General features: G+C 37.5%; 1 protein-coding gene across 2 annotated transcripts in view; it reads left to right on the top strand.

Annotated features, from left to right (window-relative positions):
• The window catches only part of LOC23687681 (adenylate cyclase type 9), a 125,449-nt gene that overhangs the window by 81,842 nt on the left and 27,256 nt on the right, over window positions 1-16,351 (top strand). Inside the window, exon 1 of one of the 2 annotated variants that reach the window (XM_021857579.1) lies at window positions 11,782-12,345. The exons of the other annotated variant lie outside the window; for it this stretch is intronic. The gene's annotated coding sequence lies outside the window, so the exon portion shown is untranslated. Of the gene's footprint in view, window positions 1-11,781; window positions 12,346-16,351 lie in introns of those variants that run through there. 2 annotated transcript variants of the gene reach the window in all.

Below are 16,351 nucleotides of genomic sequence, written 5' to 3'. Positions count from 1 at the left end.
GAACTGTGGCGCACGGTTAACACACTACGTGAAACTCGGCAGAGACGCTCACTTGTTCTCAAGCGGCCTAAGGGTTTCACCGACAACTCCGAAGAAGTAACGGAAGAACTGACGACGTACTACGGCGAAAGATCAGAGTCGTCTAGCTACCCTGCATCGTTTCAGATGGCGGAAATGGCAGCTGAGAGATAGTTCATAGGTGTTCCGTCTAATACCGGCGACGCGTGCAACATTGATATTATCTTAGTCGAACTTCTGTGAAGGTCTCGACATAAGGCGAGGTGCATCGACAGTAGACTGGCCCAGCTTAGTATGGGAGAAAATTAAAGTTGTATAATTCCACGGGGCACCCTCCAGGATTATTCCTTAGAGTTAGAAGAAGCTTTCCTGAAAATTTCAGCTCATTTAGTCGTTCCATGAGCTGGCGCATTTGAATTGAAGTTAATATGGGATTTCCAGCTCAAACATATGGGTTTCAGCACTTCATCTACTGTTTGGTTCAGGAAAATCGTTGACCGCGTTCAATTGCACCCAGAATGTCAAAAACACTACTTGATACCATACTGAACAATATTGTAGAAGGATGTATCATGATTAAAATTGATAAAGTTGGTGTTTTAACTATTTGAAGCAGATTTGCTAATCTCATGCTATACTGCTTTGTATTTCTTCAACATAGCCACTAAGCGCATCATAGCCACCTATGACGCTGGGCGAGCTGCTACACAAGGCGCATGCATATATGTGATTGTACGGGAGGCTGATTCAGCCTTACTTTCAATAACTGAAAAGTTAATGAAAACGAGCTCAAATCCACATACAACCTTCTGCAATTATGTTCATTAGGGTATCAAATAGTGTATCTGTCATTCTGGGCTCAATTAAACGTGACCAACTAGTATACGGAACGAAACATTGACATTGGGTCAATTCTCTATATATTTGAAACGAATATCCCATACAAACTACAAATTGAATGCGCCAGCTGGTGGAGCAACCAATCGAGTTGAAATTTTTTGAGAGCCTTTTTCTTACCCTAAGGTTTATATCTAGGGGGTGCCCCGTTGTGTTTTACAACATTTTTGTTTTAGGGCCAGTCTAATCGACAGGTACTGGCCTGACATGGTACCCGCTACTTCACTGTTCCTGGTGACGATGCAGACCATCTACCAGATACCACCGAATGGGGTCGACATACTCTTGTACGCCTGAGACATTCTACTAGTCATTAAAGGGGCCAAAAGCGAAGGATTTAATCAGAAATTGCAGGCCGCCGTGAAGGCTGTCTGTAAGTGGGCGAAGAGTGTTGGATTTGCCATGTCTGCTGTCAAGTCGCAGGTGTTCTATGTCCTGAAAAGCAACCGGCTGAAGATTCTATGGGTCACTTTGGACCGTATCTTGACGTTCAAACCGCATTGCAAAATGGTGCAGGAAGCATGTGAGTTGAGTCTGAGAATACTCCAGATGAACAGAGCTAAACTACAGCGAGGCAATTTGACATTTTTGCTGCAAGTCGGATAGGCGTTAGTCTCTGCTCTGAGTTATAAACTGACGTATGGTATCGGATTGGTGAGCCGAGGAGGACCAGCAACATTGCAGATCCTCGCTCCGGCTTATAACAAAATGGTTGTCACCAGCTCGATAATGATGGTCATGACTGAAGCGGGCACCCTACCATTTGAACTACTAACGTATTCTGCCGAAGAACAGCCGTAACAACACTCTTCCCTTTATTCGACGTTCGTCGTTTGAAGGCACTAACTGACGCAGCACTCCCTGCTATCGGTCACCTTGCGAGGCAGAGCGATCGTGCCTGGAATGAACGAGAATCCTCGATTGTATGGGACGTGAGAAGGAGTATTCGAGCCGGTGACCCTCCGGAGAAAGTCCGCCTATGGACGACTTCTGTCAACACGCTTCTGCAACTCGACCGTCGTCTACACTAGGAGGAGCCTCATTCTTCAACAATGGCCTTTTCGGAACGTTTAGTCTACCGAAGAAGTGCAGCGTTTTCTCTACAGAAGCGTATGCTATAAAGAAGACGGTTTCAATTCCTAACCTACGAAATGAGGTGGAGATCCTTTCGGATTCGGCGAGTTTCCTGCCAGCTTTTGAGGCCGGATCTTCGAAGTACCCGTAATTACCTAGTGCGAAACAAAAACATTCGGTTTTATTGCAATCCGGGACATACTGGCATAAACGGAAATAATGAAGCCGACCGCATGGCCAATAAAGCTCGACAGCAACCGGCTTTCGACATACCTATCACAGGCGAAGATGCACTGATAGCAACGAGAGCAGGCATACGACGCCGATGGGATACTCAATGGCTCCAGACAAGCAACAACAAGTTGAGGGAAACTAAACCGGACACGAAGAGGTGGGTCAACAGTGACAATGCGTCCAACCAACGCGTGTTAACGAGATTGAAAATCGGCCACACGCGACTCACGCATACGTTTCTCTTTGAAATGAAAACTCCGTCCACTTGTGAGTGTTGCGGAACCGGCATCTTATTCTGCATTGTATGAAAGAGAAAGGCAGAGGTAGAATACGCCACAGCAAACAGTTACACTAACCTTTTTTTTTGAATTTCTTTATTAGTATCATTCCAAACATTACATTCATTTCTTATAACTAGGTGTTCTGTGTTATTAGACAACACTATCATCCTAATTTGGTAAAACAAATTTAAGATTTTATTAACATTTTGTTAACAACATATTACATTTCATTAGCCGTAGCAGTTCAGATTTTTTACAGGTGAGTTGATTTCACCTGCTTATAAGAGAAAAAAAAAACGCTTTGTATATACTTAAGCTAACTTAACCTGAACAAATAACGCATTAATCGTGGCAATAGAAGATTGTAACGATTTTTGCCTGAAATTATTTATTATTTTCTTTGACATTTGTTCCAATGTTTCAACATTGGATATTGTATGTAACTCATCGGTACTATACCAGGGGGGAAGCTTCAGAATCATTTTCAAAATTTTATTTTGAATTCTCTGCAGAGCTTTTTTCCTGATATTACAACAGCTAGTCCTTATTGGTACAGCATACAACATGGCTGGCCTGAAAATTTGTTTGAATATCAAAAGCTTGTTCTTGAGACAAAGTTTTGATTTTCTATTAATAAGGGGATAAAAATATTTTACATATTTATTACATTTGGCTTGAATGCCCTCAATGTGATTTTTGAAAGATAAATTCTTATCTAGCATGAGCCCTAGATACTTAACTTTATCTGACCAATTTATTGGAACCCCTCTCATCGTGACAACATGTCTACTTGAAGATTTCAAATAAAGAGCTGTGGGTTTATGTGGGAATATTATTAGTTGAGTTTTGGAAGCATTAGGAGAAATCTTCCATTTTTGCAAGTATGAAGAAAAAATATCCAAACTTTTTTGCAATCGACTGCAGATGACACGCAAGCTTCGTCCTTTGGCGGAGAGGCCTGTGTCATCCGCAAACAGGGATTTTTGACATCCCTGAGGTAACTCAGGTAAGCCAGATGTGAAAATAGTGTGTAATATTGGTCCCAAAATGCTGCCTTGAGGAACACCAGCTCTTACAGGAAGTCTTTCAGATCTGGAGTTCTGATAATTTACCTGAAGTGTACGATTTGACAGATAACTTTGAATTATTCTAACAATGTATGTTGGAAAATTAAAGTTTTTTAATTTTACAATCAAACCTTCATGCCAAACACAGTCGAATGATTTTAGGAATTAAATTGTTTAATGATTCATTCAAAAATAACCTAGAAACTTTGCTGGTAGCTTCCCCAGCCCTATAAACTATTCAAGAATATCTCGAGAAATTAATTCAGGGATGCATCCAGACATTTAAAAAAAGTATATACACCGAGGAATTGTCAAATAAACTTTTCTATGAATTTTTCAGCTCTTCTTTAAGAAATTGTTCATAGTAACCCTCACCAAATTCGTAGTGGAATTCGTTTAAAAGTGCTTACAAAATTCATCTTGATATTTACTAAGGTATTCGTGTTGAAATTTATCTCGGGATTACACCAGGAATCTCTCAGGTTCTCTTATAAAACCAGGATAATCGTCAACAAATTCAAACTGGATTTTCTCCAGATATTTTTGGAGGAATACATGTAATTTTCAATTCAATTCTTCTCAAATTATCCAACAAATTCTTCAGAGAGGTTGAGAATGAGTTGATGGAAAAATTGAATTTCAGGAATCCTTGAAAAAATCTTCAATAGACTCGATGGAAAAATGTCTGATAATATTCCTTGAAGAACCACTCGAAGTTTGATTAATTGTGTTTATTTTAAAGATCCATTCCTCCAAAATTGATCTGGAAATTCCTCCAGAGTTTCTCCAGGAATTTTTCTATACATTCTTTCGGAGCTCTTCCAGTTATTCTTCCGAAGTTCCACTGGAGCTCCACCGGTAGTTTCTCAACAGTTCTTTCCGAAAAAGTCTCCAGAGCTCCACCGAGAATTTGTTCTTCGGCAATTCCTTGAGACTTCATCCGGGTACTCTTCCGGAGTTTCTTCTGGAATTCCTTCGAAGCTCCACTGATTTTTTTTCAAACGTTGCTTCCTAAATTCCTCTGGAATCCCTCCTACAATTTCTCCGGCGCTCCTCCAGGAACTGTATTGTAGTTCCTTTAGGAATTTACACGCGAGTTGCTTCAAGAATCTGGCAGCTTCACCAGAAATTCTACCGCAGTTTCTCCAGGAATCCTGCCGGTTGTTCCTCCGAGAATTTTCCAAGAATCCACCCGAGAGTTTTCTTGGAAGTCCTCCGGGAGTTCCTCCAAAAATTCCTTCAGGAGTTCTTCCACAAATTCCTTTGAGAGGTCCTCCAAGAATTTCTGAGGATTCCTTTCCCGGGAGTTTCTTCAAAATTTTCATAGGGAGTTCCTTCAAGAATTCCTTGAGACCTCATCCTAAAATTCCTGAGTTCGTAAGAAGTCGCTATGAAGGAAATCCAATGGAATTCCCTGTAGAGCTCTGGAGGAACTCCGGAGGATATGCTGGTTGGAATTCAGAGGAATTACTGCAACAATTTTGGAAGAATTTCTTGAGCAACTCCGGAGGAATTACCGTTGAAGCTACGAAGGAATTCTCGGAGGAACTCTGAAGGAACCCTGGACAAGTTCCTAGAGAATCTCCAAAGGAAATCCCAGAGAAACTACGGAGCAATTCCTGTAGGAATTCGGAGGCGTTCTTGTAGAAACTCCGGATGTGTTTCTGGAGGAACTCCGGAGGCGTTTCTAGAGAAATTCCTGGAGAAACTAAGGAGGAAGTTCGGAGGAGTTAGCGTTGGAGCTCCAGAGGAACTTTTCAGGAATACAGTATTGGACAAAATATTTGCAACTTTTTCGATTTTCCATACAAAATGACCAACTTTGGTAAGCTAGATCTCAGATATTTATGGACCGATTCGAATGAAACTTTCACAGAACATCAGAAATAACTTGAATTTTAACATATATTTTTGAATAATTTTTCCAATCACAAGTTTAAAAGTAGTAACGGTTTGACTAAAGTGTAATTTTCAACGAAAAATTCAAAACTTTTTATCTCAAAATCTGATAGCCCTACACAAAAACTGTCTTCAGCAAACTTATTCATCTCGTCAAAATCTACAACTTTGCTGAAGATACCATGAAGCTATTCCTTCAATATGTTAAGTTATGTCAATTATAAAAAATCGTCAAAAAATACACTTTAGTCAAACCGTTACTGCTTTTCAACTTGTGATTGGAAAAATCACTCAAAAAAGTATGTTAAAATTCATGTTATGTCTGATATTCTGTGAAAATTTCATTCAAATCGGTCTATAAATAACTGAGATATAGTTTATCAAAGTTGGTCATTATGTATGGAAAATCAAAAAAGTTGCAAATGTTTTGTCCAATACTGTAACTGGATGAGGAATAGCTAGAGTATCTCCAAAGGATTTTCTGAAATAACTTTGGAAGAATTTCCAGTGGAAATCCGGAGAAATTTCCGAGGCATTGCTGATTGAAATTCAGAGGAATTGCCTGAGGAAATGCGGAATAATTTCTGGAAGGATTTGAAATAATCCTGGAGGAACTCCGGAAAAAACTTCACGAGGAACTCTTGAGGAATTCCGGGAAGGAAGTCTAGAGGAATTCCCCAAGAAACTCTTGAGACATTTGCTGAGAAATTCTGTAGAAACTCTCGGAGGGAATGTAGGGAATTTTTCGAAGTAGTTTCAGAAGAATTCCTAGTGGAACTCTGGAGCATTTCCAAGTAATTATTTGAGGAACTCTGGATAATTCCTGGAGAAATTCCGAAAAAAGGAGGAACCACGGAAGAAATGCGAAGGAATTCTTTGTAGAGCTCCAAAAGAATTCTCGGAGGAATATTTGGAATTTCTCCAGAGGCATTTCTGAAGAAAATATGGAAGGAAATCCTCGGCGAGGAATATCTAGAGAAAATTCCCACAGAAATTCCTGGATGGATTTCCTGGAGAAAATCCTTGGAGAAAATTCTGGATGAATTTTTGTAGCTAATCTCCAGAGCTATTCCTGGAGGGATTTCGGAGGAATTGATGTAAGAAATCCCCGAAGAAAATTATGGACAAAATCTCTGGATGAAATCCCCGGATCAATTTCTGGAGGAAATACTTAGACGAGTTCTTGGAGTAAATCTCCGAAGGAATTCCTAGGGGAAAACCCCAGCGGAATTTCTGAAGATATCCCTGGAAAGTTTTCTGAAACAAATTCTGGGGGAAATACCCGGAGAAATCGCTATTGGGAATTCCCTGAGGAATTCATTGAGAAAATCCCGGAGTAATTCTTGGAGGATATCTGATGCAAATCCCAAAAATTTTCTGGAGGAAATCTCCGGAAAAATTCTCTGAAAAATCCCCGATATAATTTCTGGAGAGAAAGAATACATCCACAGAGGAATTCCTAAAGAAAATCTCCGGAGGCATTCTTGGAAAACATTTCCGGAGGAATTTCTGGAGGAAATCCTCGGCGGAATCGCTATTACAGATCTCCTGGGGATTTCCTGGAGAAAATCTCCGAAAGAGTTCTTGAGGGATATCCCCGTAGGAATTGTTGAAATTGCCGGAGAAATTCCTGAGTGAAATTTCCGAAGAAATTTCTGAGGGAAATCTCCGGATAAATTCTCTGAAAAAATGCCCGAAAGAATTTCTTGACAAAATCTTTTGAAGAAATTTCTGGACAAAATAACCGGAGAAATTCCTGGAGCACATTTTCAAAAATTCTCCACTTTCCTTTGGAATTCCAAACTGCTTTCCTTCGTTTCTCGATTGTTTCCGAAATCGTTAGCTTTCTTTCGGGATCCTTTGTTTTCTCTCCTTCCTTCTTAAATTATTTCAACTTTTTGCACCACCGAAAAACCGATTGAGATTTGAAAAAGCTCTGACCGTTTGTTGTTTTCTGACGTGAAAATTGTAATTTTCGATCGAATTTTCATTGCATGGAATAAAATGAAAATTAAATCTTATTCGATTTTTTGTGTAAAGGTGTTTCTAGACCTATGAACCACTGCAAGGGTGCACTCTTTGACGTTTGAGCGGTGCCGAAAGTATTGCGTAAAACAAACTCATGGAAAACCTGTTAAGAAAACGGTTTATGCTCTCCTGGTTCAATTTTGTGGGAATATGAGGAACCATCCGCTGTATCCTGGAATATTTGATAAGAAAACATTTAAGGGAATCTTGTTGTAAAACAAAATAATTTCTAAGAGGAAGAATTAAAAATGTAACTGATCACAAAAAATTGAGAGTACGGATCATTAAAATAACCAAAACGACCGCTATGGGAAGCATAGATAGCGCCACCGTAGTCTTGTGTGCTTGACAGAACAGTCTCCGTGATATTATAAATCCATTTCTAGATTTACTCTACCTGTTACACATTCACTGCGTTAGCCATTGAATGAGATGTACACTTTAAAAATGGTGACGTACTGCAAATTAACATGATTCGTGTCAAATGTGAAATTAACATGCTTGTAAAAACAGTTTTTTTAAAATTTCCCTAAGGATTTTATGCTAATAAATGTTTTTAACATCCATCTTAAATTATCTCAAAATTCATCATGGATTTTATGTTCAAAGAACTTCCAGGATATTTTTTAAAAAAATTTCCAAGAATATTTACAGAAATGTTTTAAAACATTTTGCCAGGAATTTTTCATCATTTTTTTTAGTGATTCGTTCGAAAATAACCTGGAAATTATGCTGGAAGTTTCCTCAGCTCAATGAATTTTTCAAGAATTACTTTCAGAAATAAATCCAGATATTTTCCTAGCAACTATAAAAGAAAAACAAACCAGGCAGTTTTAGAATATTTTTCAACGTGTGGGTGTCTAGTATACCTATTGTAGTATTTCCCTCATTTTACAATTCCTCGGTGTAAAATGTGCTCCAGGAATTTCTTAGGGGCTTTCCAACAGGAATTATTTTGGGGAGTTTTTCAGTGAATTTATCCGGGATCTACTCCAGAAATTTTGCTGGGGATTTGCACCAGAGAATTTTTCCAAGAATTCCTCCGGTGATTTCCACCAAAAACTCCGGTTATTTTATCCAGGAATTTCTTCAAAAGATTTTGTCAAGAAATTCTTTCGGGTATTTATTTAGAAAATTTATCCGGAGATTTCCCACAGAAATTTATTCGGAAATTTCACTCAGGAATTTCTCCGGAAATTTCAACGATTCCTACGGGGATATCCCTCAAGAACTCATTCGGAGATTTTCTCCAGGAAATCCCCAGGAGATCTGTAATAGCAATTCCGCCAAGGATTTCCTCCAGAAACTCGTCTGGCAATTTGCTCTATGAATTCCTTTGGGGATTCCCCAAGAACTCCTCCGGGAATTTTCTCCAGAAATTTCTCCAGCGATTTGTTTTGGGAATTCCTTCGGGAATTACCTCCAGGAATTGCTATGAGAGGTACCTCAAGTAGCACCTCCGGGGGTTTCCTCCGGAAATTCCTTCTGGGATTTCCTCCGGAAATGTTTTCCAAGAATTCCTCCGGAGATTTTCTTTAGGAATTCCTCTGTGGATGAATTTTCTCTCTCCAGAAATTATATCGGGGATTTTTCAGAGAATTTCATTACATCATTACAAATTTCTTTGTGAATTTCTAAATGTATCCCTGCCTAGTTATTTTCACAATTATTCTCCACAGACTCCTTAACCGCTATTCTGATTTCGGAAGCAAAAATATGCCTGGGGTTTTTCAATAAATTTCCTCTGAAGATTCGAAGCTGAAAGAAAAATACTTTTCGTAGATAATTCATATATAACCTGGGCATTTCAAGTTGAATTTACAGAAAAAAAAAACAAAGAGAATGTGTGACGCACTTTCTAATGTATTTTAAAAATATTTCTGAAGAACTTTTGATGAACTTCGCGATAATATTTATAATAACTTTGTTTGGGAAAATTATAAGTAGGAATTTGACAGAATCAAAGATTTTTTTGAATAATTGCTAAGGTAAAGTTTCAATTTTTGAAAAGATAAACAATGTTTAAGTTAAATCCAGGAACACATTTCGAGATCAACTTGAACATAAACAAATCTCACAATGACTTATTTCAAAGAGATATGTAGCAAACATTTTAAAGTCACTCTTTGATAAACCTTTACGTAATATAAAATTTAAGCAATTAAATTAAATTTAAGAAATTATTTAAAAAAATTGAAGCGAAAACAAAGAAAGAACAATAAAAATAATATGGTATAAAAATCGATGGACGTTTTTTTAACTCTTTTAGATGCCTTAGTCAGGTTGAAATTCCTTCAAGAGATGTTTTTTGAATAAAGCCTTGTTTTTCGCCAATAGTTCGAGCTATCTTTTGTCTTAGAAGTTCCTTTAGTAATTATGTCTATTTATATATTTGCCGACAGCATTTCTATGAATTAATTTTGTCGGGTTGTATTAATTTTATACGATTTGTAATTATTGTATGGATTTCTGTAAGGTAATCATCATTACCGGACACATCGATCAGGGCACCCTTCAAGAACATATGCTCTATGCCAAAACATTTGAAATAGTATTGTTTGCACTATTATAAAATATGAATTTACGGAACCGAATTTCCTGGATACTGACGCTTTTTAGTATCACAGTATTTTTGCAACGGTGTTGTTGAGCGACAGCCGGACGATTAATCTTTCGATGTTTGCACGATTCACTGAAGACAGAACCGTCACACTGATGCTGTGTACGACTAGTGAGGTTTTCCCACTATTGTTGAACAAAATAAAAGAACGTAACTTTTGAAGAATATTTGTCAATTGATTCAGAAGATTTTTCTCCACTTTAGAATTACATATATATTTTTTTAATTTTTATGTATATTATCATCCAAAATCCTGGAGGGGGCCTGGATGGTTCTGGAGGGGGGGGGGGGGGGGTGTTCTGGCCTTCCTGTTCCTACGCCAATGGTGAACATAAAACTTTATTTGTGCGGATATCGCAGGACTCCTATTTATAAAAATATCGACTTAGAGAGGGAAGCATTGTGTTAGCGAAAATCGAATTAGAGAGGCATCTACTTACAGAGAGATGAGAGATCAAAGTATGTAAGATTGAAAGGACCGCTCATTTCATCGAATTAGGAGAAATATCGAGTTACAAAATATCGAGTTCTTTATTTCTAATTTGTTCTGTCAAATTAATGAAAAGCTAAACAATTTGAAAATATGTGTTTTTTGTACATCGATATCTCCCTAACTCGATAGTCTCTCCAATATCGAGTTAGGGAGAGTTGATTGTATTATCCTCAATCTTGAGTACATTTGATATTGCAGTAATTATACTTCTTGGAAGTCGACTGTTGCACCACCGTATCAGTGTAACCCATTTTTCTGGCAACAACAAAATTCTACATTGCACTGCGATTGAGAACCACTGTCCAAAATAATGGCAAGGAAATTGTACGAACTAGATATCTCGATAGCAAACACACGGTTCGGCTCCTTCGTCGTAGTATCTATATCTGCTCTCGGCTCACTCCGGGACCTGAAGTCGGTCGGTTACACGGGAGGAGCAACTTTTAACGAGTAAGATTCTGATATCGCAATTAAAACAAAACAACCAATTTGCGTTTGAAACCGTCCGAGTGAGTGAGCGAACAAAAGAGTAAGGTGGGGCAAAAGTTTGACCTTAGTGGAATAATCAGTATTCGAATACAACACAGTGAACCTTCAACATTATTTATTACCTTCAACATATTGGCTACAATTTGAATAAAGAAACTTGTGTGGAATAATTACCCAGTTATAACAGTTTTTTAATTGATTGTCTTAAAAGAACAAGAGTTTGAATCTAGTTTACAGTAAAAGTTCTTTGGCCAAAATGTTTTAAGGGTTAATATGAATTTACCAAAAAATGACTAGATAAAAAAAAACTAACAAAGGAAGGTCACGATGGTGTTACACGGGGTTTTCAACCGGAGTATTTTGGTTAGATTCTACATGTCGAAATATGAAAAACCCGAAAACCTTTCGGGTGATGGATCAGTGGTGTAGCCAGTAGAGGCTCAGAAAGGTTTGATTTTGTACGAATATAATATTATTGAGTCAATTGAAAATTTGTCATGGAAAAATTAAAATTTTCATGAAAAATGACCACAACTTGTTCAAATCTAAATCGATGTCTTCGATATTTAAAGTGAAAGTTTATTACTCAAAGAGCGTTTGAGCCACCATGATATTTATGACATTTGTTTTGAATTGAGCCAGAAAATTATGAAGAAACTCTTACCCAACTCGAACTTTTGCCCCACTCTACTCTATGGTGGGGAACCAGAACAAGTGTAAGGGGGGACGGTATTGGTTTCTCTCCGTTTCGGAACGGTATCGAACTGTTGGAGCATTTTGCCGCAGCAGTAAATTAGCATTGGAGACCAATTAGTGGTACTTTGCTGTCTTATCGTGTCTTATCAGAAACGAGAAGTTCGACGACGGGAAAAGAACGCAACTGGGAAGAAGCGCAACGCCGTGGAATGATTAAACACACAAAACAGCCAAGTAATACTCCGTAGTCACTGGTCGTCATGGTGCTCACAGTGCCTCAGTGGAAAGTGGACTTTAAGGAATATTTACTAATTAAAACCGGGCAATTGGCGTGTAAGCAGTGAGAAAAGTGCAGTGCAAGACATTCGATGGTCGTGGAGTTTCGCTGAATAATGTTCGGGCGCTAATCAACCAAATCAACGGTACGGGTTATCTTGATGAAAGCGTAATCAGTGGAGCTGTCCACTGGATGGATTTAGGTGGTGTCAGTGATTTTGATAATTTGGTCAATAATAAGATGGAACAGATCTGGAGAAATACGATGTTGGGGTAAGTTTTAAAAAGTGCATCCGATGAATATTGATTCATATCTAATCTATAAATCTCATTCGCATTTCTACTAGAAATTGCAAATCGCCTCATTCAATTACCCTTCTGTCTGTGCCAAAACAAAAGTGACGTTGTCTGTGCCTTGGAGTCGTTTTTCTTTCTAGCGTTTCGTTTCAACTGGCACAGAGCCTGCTTCTCAGCTTTGTGTTCTTATGAGCACTTCCACAGTTATTAATCGAGAACTTCTTTGACCATTTTTACATGTAGAGTAAGGTAGGTCAAAAGTTCGACCTCAAAATTTCCAGGAAAACAAAAGCAGTTGAAAAGAAATAAATACCACACAGTGAACCTTTAACACATTGGCTATAGTTTTGCTGAACAAGCTTGTGTCAGAAAGTTTACCAATTTGTTAGTTATAATCTTTTCAAAATTGATTGTTTAAAACGAATTTTTGCCCCAATGGTAGGTCAAGAGTTCGAATCTAGTGTGTAGCAAAAGTTCGCTGTTCGGAAAACAAAATATCGACATTTTTGTGACAGGCATAAACTTATGTTTACAGAAAAATTCACACTGTTTTTTTCTCAAACTATTGCCCAAAACAGGATATATTGTAATACAGTCGAAGCTTGTTATAACGACAACGTTTATAATGACAAAAGCTCTCTATAGCGACATTTTTCGGTCCCTTGAAAAATATTTTAATGTTATAACTATTCTCTATAGCGACTTTTCTCTATTACGACGGTCCCTTGCGATGTCGTTATACTAAGCTTCGACTGCATACCCAAAAATAGCAAAAATAGTCAAGTTTCTCTAAATTTGAAGAAAATATGTAGATTTGAGTCAATTTACATTTTTTTCCGCGAGTTTATGTATGGGTCAAACTTTTGCCCCACTATGGGCTAAAAATTTATTCTTAGCATTTATGTAAACACTAATACACATCAAAGCATTCTTATGATAGACCTAGAAACGCCCATAAGCATAAAAAGTCGAAATAGATTTTATCTTCATTTGATACCGTGCACTAAAAATTCGACCAAAAATTACAATTCTCACGTCAAAAAAACAATGAATTGCCATTACTTTTCCGAATCTCAATCGATTTTTATGATATTTGTTGCATTCGCACCACAATGTCATTTATAAGTTTTGTTTTGAATTGAACAAGAAATCCTTAAAAAAACTTTTGCACTACTCAAATTTTTGCCCCATTTTACTCTATTATGGATCCGGCAGTAATATGTACAAATGAGAGATTCTCCCCTCTCTCGTTCTCTTTCGCTTATAACAGTGGAACACTAAAGATTTTGGGAAGTTTTTCACAATAGATCGAAAGTCAATTTCCTTGACTAGCGTTTCATACAAAAAACGCAACAGAAGAGATTAATGTGACTCAGTTATTAATGAAAGAGAAAGTAAACAAAGAGAGCCTCTCAATGTTAGATAGGTCCTTTAGTAATGTTCCGCGAGAAACGTATTTTTAAAATTTATTTTTTCTCAATCTCCAAGCATCGCGACTTATATTTGAATAGTGCGCTGTGTTCATAAGCATCGTAAAAATGCAGCGCCACACTTTAAAACTGATTTCAAAATGCGGCGAATTGAGGCGCGTCGCGAGTCACATTGGCGAGATCTGGTTTGGTGGCGGCGCGATAATGTATATCGTGTGGCAGGTACGGTACGAAGATACACTATGCTCTGGAAAGTCTAGAAAATTTCCTTTAAAATATGATCCTCGACCAGTGGGATCAAACCCCACGACCCTCAGCTTGGTCTTGTTGAATAGCTGCGCGCTTACCCCTACGGCTATTTGGGCCTTAGGGTCATATTGACCCCAAATTCAAATCGTTATATCGTCGTACAACTTGAAAGGATTTACGACCTTTTTGCTGTTTCTAAAAAGGAAATCCAATACATCTACATAAAAAAGAGAAAATTTAAAAATGGCTACGAATGTTTCAGTCCCCTATAACTCAAGATGCAGAACAGCTAGAAAGCCATTTTTTTCGAAGTTGTTCGATAGGTTGAAGGCTATGTGATTTCTTAGTGGGTTACCACGGTTCTTTTAACATACAATCATGGAAAGAATACATGAAAATGAAAATCTGAACTATACTGTTTTATTAGATTTAGAGGAGGGATTATTAGAGTATGTTTAATTGAATTGAATTAATTGAACTTTATCACTTCACTTTTTGCAAAAAATAAAATACTAAAATCACTAGTAACGCGAGCAAATACCTTTAAACTCTAATATGTGTTGCTTATCTTGACAGATAGACCTATTTCGTCTGCGACTTACAGACCTTTGAAGATCTGAAGAAATAGATGTTGGGGTAGGGATAACCTGTCAGCACTAGCTTGTACACTGAAAATCCTATGTTTTTCGCACCAAAACTTTTAAAGTGATTATGCTACGGTAAATGCTGAAAACAACATACATTATCTTAACCCTCTCAAACCGAATCAGCTTAGTACTATGCAATAGTTAGTCTAAAATGATTCGATGCTCATCAGACAAGTATAATTGGAAACTATCTGTTTCAATAGTAAAACTCTTGGTACACAATCACTTCAACATTAAAAAACCACTGAGAAATATGATCTGATTTTGAAAAATTTAGCTTTTAAGATAGTTTGTCTAAGCAATTTTCATAAAAAAACGCTTTTTATTATTTTATTTCTTTAGTTGAACTGATTCTGATTCTTAAATAACCTAGACGGTCCGTTTTTTGGTTTTTAAAACATAAATACAAGATGGTCTCAGAGACCCATATCATGGAGAATCCAAACAAACGTCACAGCCTTATCCATTGACTACTTTTTTAACGATCTATTCGAATATATAGTAGGTAGTCAATCAACCGCCCGCAGCGCTCGCATCGTTTCTGTTCGTGTTTGACGTTCACACATTAACGCCACCTGTTGGTCCTTCGGCCAAATACAGTGATTTCAGCTCTGAGTGTACATTAGGGTGCGGCTTATTTATCAAAAGCTATCAAAACCAAATATATATGTACTATTAGGGATTCAGCGAAACCTCAAATTTTGAGTAACAAATATTAAGATTTAGGGGTGGCGCAAGCGACTTGAAGGTGAATAATAAAGTTATAAAATATGACCTTCAGTGAAGTCTTCATAACTTTGTTATTTTTTAACCGGTTTTGAATCTTTTGGCATCATTTTATTCCAAATTAAACTTATGAAAATTTTGTTGAACATAAAATTTGCCTATAATCAAAACTAGTCTGAGCTAAAAGTAGATTTCTTTATTTTCCCTCCTTTTTACTAAAAATTTCATCATTTATTGACCATAACCTTATCTCATCCGATTTCAAATCATTTTACATGCTTTTGAAGCTAATTTCGTTTTTTTTACTGTATACGACACGAAACTGTGTCGAATTCGTTTTGGAACCTAGGTTGAAACTGGCAAAACTCGTTCTGGATCATAGCTTAAACCCCAACCCGATTCAGGCTTGACCGAACTACAATTTTCTTGACGTCGGTTTGTTTATGTGCTGATCGCCGACCTAATTCCTAAAAATAAAAACGACATTAGTTAGTCAACAAAAACTACTTAAAAATATGATTATTTTAAGAAAAATATGTTTAAATTCAATGAAATTTGATTATTTTTTAATTATATACTAAGAGGCCTATTTTATAAATCGAGCAGATTCATGTGACTCGTCTGTATTCATTGTCGATCAAAGCAAGCATGCATATTTCAAATGTCACTCGTCGACTCCCATAGTAATCCAGTCACATAGAGTGACAACTGTCGAAAAACTCGAGTGACAGAGCTGAGTCGAGCGAATTTTTCGGTCGACAGTGACTCCAGTCGAGTCATTTTGATCGACTCGACTTATAAAATAGACCCCTAATTAGCTGGTACTGGTGTATATTCTCGTGATTTAAAGCTGGGCATTCTTCCATCGCTGAAAATGGCTGATTGATGGCATGACTTCTTTGGCCCTGGGTCAACTTTTCCGATGTTGAA

Source organism: Aedes aegypti, chromosome 1 (assembly GCF_002204515.2).
Source record: "Aedes aegypti strain LVP_AGWG chromosome 1, AaegL5.0 Primary Assembly, whole genome shotgun sequence".
NCBI lineage: Eukaryota > Metazoa > Arthropoda > Insecta > Diptera > Culicidae > Aedes > Aedes aegypti.
Note: the sequence above shows the minus strand (reverse complement) of the source record. Positions and strands in the feature narration are given on the sequence as shown.